This window comes from Lepisma saccharinum, chromosome 2 (genome assembly GCF_977018435.1).
Source record: "Lepisma saccharinum chromosome 2, izLepSacc3.1, whole genome shotgun sequence".
NCBI classification, from domain to species: domain Eukaryota; kingdom Metazoa; phylum Arthropoda; class Insecta; order Zygentoma; family Lepismatidae; genus Lepisma; species Lepisma saccharinum.
The window spans coordinates 19,607,276-19,614,448 of NC_139230.1; positions in this window are offsets into that span (position 1 = coordinate 19,607,276).

The window sequence follows — 7,173 nt, forward strand, 5'->3', positions numbered from 1 at the left end:
AAGAAAATCCAGGCACGCATTGGATATTTTACCACAAAAATGATGATAAAGCATTCGTTTTCGATTCTTTCGGAGGTGTTCCACCTACAAATTTAATTCATTATCTGAAAACGAACAAAACCTCTATATACTACAACGACGAACGCATTCAAAATTTCGGAGACGTGAACTGCGGTCATCTCTGCCTCTCCGTGCTCGCGTTTCTCTCTAAAATAAATAACCCTACGATCGAGGATTTCCAGAAAGCATTGTGGAACCTCAAACAGCATCACTAGGATGGGCGTGTTCCATCTCACGAGCGAATCTTCAATCTTGAAACTCACGCTGCACGACGACATCGTCTATCCTAAATCCGTGGCTCTGCGTGCATTCTACAGCATGTACCTCATACCTAACGTCACGCAGCACATCAACAAAATTAGCGTTGGAAGCGAACACATCGTCGTCACGCCAGGACAATACAATCTTTCCACTTTGCAAGCTCAATTACCCAAAGGCACATACCTTTCTCAAAATTCGGTCACGCACAGAGTGGAAATCCTATCCGCGACGGAGACCGTGGACCTGGGCACCATGGGAGAACTTTTAGGTTTCGAGAACAACCACCCAAAACTCGAAGCTGGCATCAAGCACGTAGCAACCAACATTCCTAAATTCTTGGCCATAGAGACTCTGAACGTACACTGCAACGTGGCGGAAGGCATGATCACGAAATCTTCGGACGGATTATTAGGAAGTCACAAGCAGACGGGAATCATAGCCACTTTCAAACCAAGTTCCGAGTTCATGGAACCGATCATCTACACGCCCTCTTCGCCGATCTATTTTCCAGTATGTCGCAACCGCATAGACGACATAGAGTTGGTGGTGACGAACGAGAAAGGAGACGTGGTGGATTTCGCAGGTGCCACTACGACGGCCATCGTGGAGATCAACGTATAATAAATAACCATACATGTAAAATGGAGCAAATCGAAAGTTACGAATTGCAGTCTTTCCCTCCCAACCGTCGCACGTTCGCCAATCTGAACGAAGCGAACAGGGAGATCGAATACGACGTGGACGTAGGCGACGGGTTCATTCATCCTCACAGAGCGGACCTCTACCTTCAATTCGACGTGGTGAAGAAGGAAAGCGGAGACGCGTTTCCTGCAGCAGCAAACTTGATACTCGTGGACAACTTCGTGCCTCACCTGTTCTCGCAGGTGGAGGTGAGGAAACACAACACCGTCATCGACAGAATAGATTATCCAGGCATCACGTCGACGGCAGTGGGAACGTTGAAATTATCCAAAACGGACGCAGCGTACTACCAGGCCGGGGGATTCGAAGCCGGGACCAAAATATCGACGAGAAGTCACACGGTGCTTTTTCCCATGCGTCTGCTGCCTGGTTTCTTCTCGGACTACAAGGAGATCATGTGGAAGGGAGGACTGAGGATCACGTTTCGAAGAGCGGCCAACGACAACGACGCACTAATGCGATACGCTACTTTGGGTCCGGACGGCACCACGCCGATAGCCAACACTTTACCCGAAGCAGCGAAATGCGTCATCCGGAGCATGGAATTGAGAATGCCGGTGGTGGAATACGAAACGAACTACGCCCTCAAGTACAAAGCGGAGATCTTGAAAAGTCCGCAGGTGCCGATTCACTTTCACGGTTACCAGTGCGTGCAGAAGATGGCGTCGGGAAGTCACATGGAATTCGACGTGACGACACAGTTCAACAACATACAGTTCGACATGCCAGATTTCGTCGTAGTGCTTTTTCAGACCGGACGCGATAACGATCAGGAAAAAGATTCCAGCAAGTTCAACGACTGCAAGATCAAGAACGTTTATCTGAAGAACGGTAGGAACGAAGTGTTCCCGCGCGAGAATTACAACCTCGACATGACCAAAGACGATTACCTCAAACTTTACGAAGCTTACACGGCTTACAAACGCGTGACCGAAGGAAGCGTGGACATGTACTACGCGCCCAGCGAATTCAAAGCACGGAGACCCATGACCGTCATCAACACCACGAAAAGAAAGCAAGTGGTGGTCAACGATCGTACCAACATCAAGATTGTATGCGAGTTCCACGATGCCTTGCCTGCAGATACTCTGTGCAGTGTCATTCTTATTGCAGAGAAAACATTTGTGTATGACGTCAAGAATGAAAGAGTGACTGAACAGTTTTAAATAAATAAAAAAAAATAGCACACAATAAGAAATGTGGAATTTTATATATATAAGTACAAATTGCAATTAGCAGTTTCCAGAAGTTTAATTTTGCTGTGCCATGCATGCATGTAATCGAGGAAGTGGAAGTAAATTAAAATTGTTTTTTTTTCGCATTGCCTATTACTTTTTGTTGCACTCTGGGCAGGCCTTACTAGTTTGGAGGCGATAGTGGCCCCACGGAAGTGTATGGACCCCACATTCAAGAATACACCTCTTGTCGTCGTGTGCATCCAGAGCAACTTTCCTGACAATATTAGTTGTAAGCACATGATCGACGCTTTGGATACGATGCTCTTTTTGTAGAATGGGCGATTTTGTTCTGAGGCACTCGAGGTAATCCTCAAACTTGAGGTGCTCCCGAACCACTTGCCTGCTTACACCCTTTGCCTTTTTTGTTACAGAACCCTCAGCCCGGATCGCATAGGCTTTGGCACGAAGTCCAGCAAACTCCACAATCACATCCCCGTCTTTCTCGTCCTTGAGTTTGCCGGGTATTTTTTTTGTTCCGGGGCAGAATTCCATACCGGTTTAGCTGGGGATAGCCCGATGTGTCGAAGAGCTTGACAAGAGCTGGAACTTTGGCTATATCACCATACGCATCGGCCGTGCGAACATGGTACACCAAGCTGTCTGTGTCTGTGTAGAGGAGCGAGATATTGTGGTTGTAGTGTGCACGTAGTATGCCGTAATATGTCTCGAACATGCACAACTTGCTCAGATCCAAAACTGCAGCTCCCACATAGATGGGCTTGTTGAGTAGCACCCCGCCCCGGTTCATGTGAATCAGAGACATCTGTTCGTTGTAAATTGTTCGAGACCTGAACAGCGGGCTTGCAACAAGTCGACGACACTGTGTTTTCTTCGTCACCAACCTCACATCAACGCGATTTCGCACATTCTCCATGGTCTTCCCAAATACCGCATTGTTCATTAATTTGAAAAAATCGCGATCAAGTTCCGAAGTGGCATCAGTGCGATGTTTGGTGTTCAGTTCGATGTACGGCTTCAACCATGGAGACTGCCTGAACAAGAGCACGTGGTAAACTGCTTTGACCGAGACCCCTTGCTGCATTAACCACTGGAGGTTCCGGTAGTGTAGCACATAACGCTTTTTGGGCTCCAAGTCCATGACGAGCTTCGGTTGATCCGAGCCAGGTGGACACTTGAATTCCGGAGCAGGCGAAAGGTCACAGAATGTATCCTGCAGCTTCTCGGGGAAGTCAAGGTCCACCTCGGCAAAAAACCCAAACTCGTCGCACTCTTTTTCGATTTCGTGGTATAAAGGATCAACCCACTCAAACTGTCCTGTTGGGAGTGGCTGCATCATGGAGTGCCCGTAAAGATTATTCACGTCAGTGTACATGATGTAGCTTGATGGTTGGGAGGGGTCGTAACCAGTGGCCATGTGGTGATTGTTGGCGTGTGCGAAGCGTTGCGACACTTGGACCATGCCGCCCCGGATAGCTCTCTCGATGAAAAGCATGATATCAGTATCGGAGATAAGTGAAAGTTTAATTTTAGTCAGCAGGAGCATGGCCGACCATGCCAGTCCAGGAAGGCTGTAAAAATATACAGGGTCCAGGTTGTAAATTTTTATCGCAGTCGCCCGAAACGCCTGGAACACATCGGCAAGAAGCGTCACATCAAGCTTCAGGTATGCATCGTGGTAATCACCAAAAGTTCGGCAACCCAACTTGACCCACATAGACTGAGCATGCTTGTACTCCTCGTCGGTAATACCTGAACCTCTCAGCTGGCTGTAGAACTTATCCTGGGGAGGCAGCAACTCTTCTTCGAACTTGGAAGGGTCGGTGACGTATTCGTAGGGGTAGACCCCTTTACGTCTGATGAGTGCGACATCTAAGTTCGGGAAACTTGATGTGGTAATGGCTAGTTGGTCGTCTCTGAGCTTCCCAGCAAGAGCATCGAGGCTTGCCTGGAGGAACCTCAGAGAGTCGAGGAACCGAAGCTCGATGCTGCTGCTTGAGTCGGGGTTCGGCACCCACTTGCTGATGCTAATATAACGCTCCTCGTTCTGTGCCAGGACATTGATTCTCGCATTGTCGTACCCTAGATGTGTGACCAAGTGATGGAAATCATATCCCGAGCCATTGTGAAAAAAGACCGGTATGAAGCGCGGGTCCCTGGCTCTCAAGTTACATCTGTTGCACCACGGGCCAATGTAGCTTCCGGTCCCATAATGGTCATGGTGGTGGACCTTTTTGTTATCGTCAGTGAAGACCGAGTTGCAAACAGGACAATTTAGAGCTATTTCGTGCTGATGCTTGTTTTTGGGAGACAGAGGCAGCATGGGCTTGGGGGCCAACAGCACCTTCCCTATCTTGATGGCTTCCTGTTGCATTCTCTCCAGGAAGTGTTTGACCGGGTCGGGACCGCGATACATATAGGGCTCGGAGGCAATATGTTGGTCTCGCCACACCACAACATAGGAGTAACTCGAGGCCTCGTGGATTTGGAAAGGAATGGTAGAGGATGTTTCGGGGTTGGGCTCGCAGTTAGACAGAGGTTGAAGAAAGGCCTCGAAGTCTGCTACAATATAGGCAGGATGCTTCACCATAGCACTGTGCATGCGAAAGCACTCTACTGCACCAGGTTCGGGCAGGATAGTTCGTGCAGGCTTGTTGGTACCACAGTAGAGCATGTGGCGAGCTAGCTTCTCAGCAGCAATGTTGGGTCCTCGAGAGTGTTTGAATTTATAATGGTTTTCGTTGTCGAAAGTGGACAGGCACCTGCGACACACCACGATGTGACCATTATGTCTATTTTTCTGATTTGAAACAAGTCTGGAAAGAGAGCGAATAAGGGTGTAATGGTGATGGGTTTCGTCCTTGATGAGCAGGAGGTTGATTTCTCGTACCTCGTTGTTGTTGCTCACGTTGCTCACCCGGATGGGGTGGACCTCATGTTTGTTCTCGGTGAGACCGTAAACATTGATGGCTAATTGCAGGCCCAACAAGTCACGAGCACGAACCTCAAACTTGTGAATATGCGAGACTTCTACAGGGTAGGCAATCCCGGCCATTGCATCCTCCAGTTCCGACTCATACTGCTTGTAGTGTGAAACATAGCGTGGACTGTTTTCCCAAGGTATAGGGTGCAATGCTGCCAGCACCGACCAGAGGAAGCATTTGGTGTCTTTGTTCTGAATATTGAGAACAGCTTTCCTTGCTTCAACCTCGGGTGGCAGGGCAATATAGCTAGACCCTGCCAGTGGCAGGGACTTGCTAAGTTTCAGACGAAGTTCGTGGGGGTCGCCACACAGCGAACCGCCCGAGCCTTCAGCCTGATGCTCCTCGTGCTTTGCCACAAGCTCCTCGACAAACTTGTCGTAGATGCTGTCGAGGTCAGTGACATCTGCCTGATGCAGTGTTTTTGCTTTTGTGGCATGGAAGAATTTATATATTTCATCAGACGGTTTCTTATACTTGCAGCATAGCACAGCATAGAATTTAGTGGAGTGTGTGGCCAATGCATCGTTGAGGATGGATATTATCTTAGCTCGCTCGCTCTCCAGAAAACTACGCACATCGCAGAAGCTGTCTGATGTTATGTCAAAGTCTTCTAATAAATGCTCAAACTCAAACCGGTCTGCTTTTTTCGCCAGCTTGACGCGTTTGGCAGGTGGCGATGCATCGAGGGAGGTTACTTCTACCTTTCGCTTGGAAGGTTGCGGTAGAGATGTTCCAGTGCTCTTGCAAGTAAGCTGGTGTCGCTTGAAGTTGGCAATAGTAATATTTATTCCACACTTAGAGCACAGTTTGGTCGCACATATTCGCTTTCCCGGCACACAAATACGACAGTGTCTTTGAAAATTTTTACTTGACACAGCAATTTGGCACGTAGGGCAATTTTTTACAGAACGCATAATGCAGAGATTTTTTGGGGGTATGTTATTTAATACCTAATACTGTGCAATGCAAAATATAATTGTTAATTTTTTTTTAAAAAAAAATCTATTTTTGAAATATTCTCTATGGCCTTACTTGGGTTTTTCCGCCAAATTATATGCTTCTAGTCTCCTATACTTTGGTGGAGCCCGTTCAGGTTCTATCCCCCCGTTATGTGGGTTCCTTTGTTAATTTAGTAAAGGTGAGATTTAGACAGCCAATAGAAATCTTGCTTACTTAAACCAATCAGAAAACACCACGTATAAATTATTAGCCAATCAAAATCTCTGTTTTTTACTCGAGACACTAAGCCAATCAGAAAACAACACAACTGATATGACATCATTATATTACGTAATAACTTGTCACCTAAACACTACAGCTCACAGGTTGGTAAAATCTGACATGAAAGCAGATAATACGCTTAAGTCTTATTTATATATAATTTTCACGAACGTACAATATTATCAACAGTATCATATTTGAGCAGGTCGCTTGTCACCTAAACACTACAGCTCACAGGTTGGTAAAATCTGACATGAAAGCAGATAATACGCTTAAGTCTTATTTATATATAATTTTCACGAACGTACAATATTGTCAACAGTATCATATTTGAGCAGGTCGCTTGTCACCTAAACACTACAGCTCACAGGTTGGTAAAATCTGACATGAAAGCAGATAATACGCTTAAGTCTTATTTATATATAATTTTCACGGGCGTACAATATTATCAACAGTATCATATTTGAGCAGGTCGCTTGTCACCTAAACACTACAGCTCACAGGTTGGTAAAATCTGACATGAAAGCAGATAATACGCTTAAGTCTTATTTATATATAATTTTCACGGACGTACAATATTGTTAAGAGCGTCAGTTTCCGTAGAGCTCTCTTTTTCTATCTTCCCTCTATACAGTGAAGCTGTAGAAGACACAATTAGCTAACCTAGCATACAACATACTTTCCTAATTAATATGGATATTGTCACACATTCCTCTTATTTTATACTGTTGTAAATGGAAAAGATTATG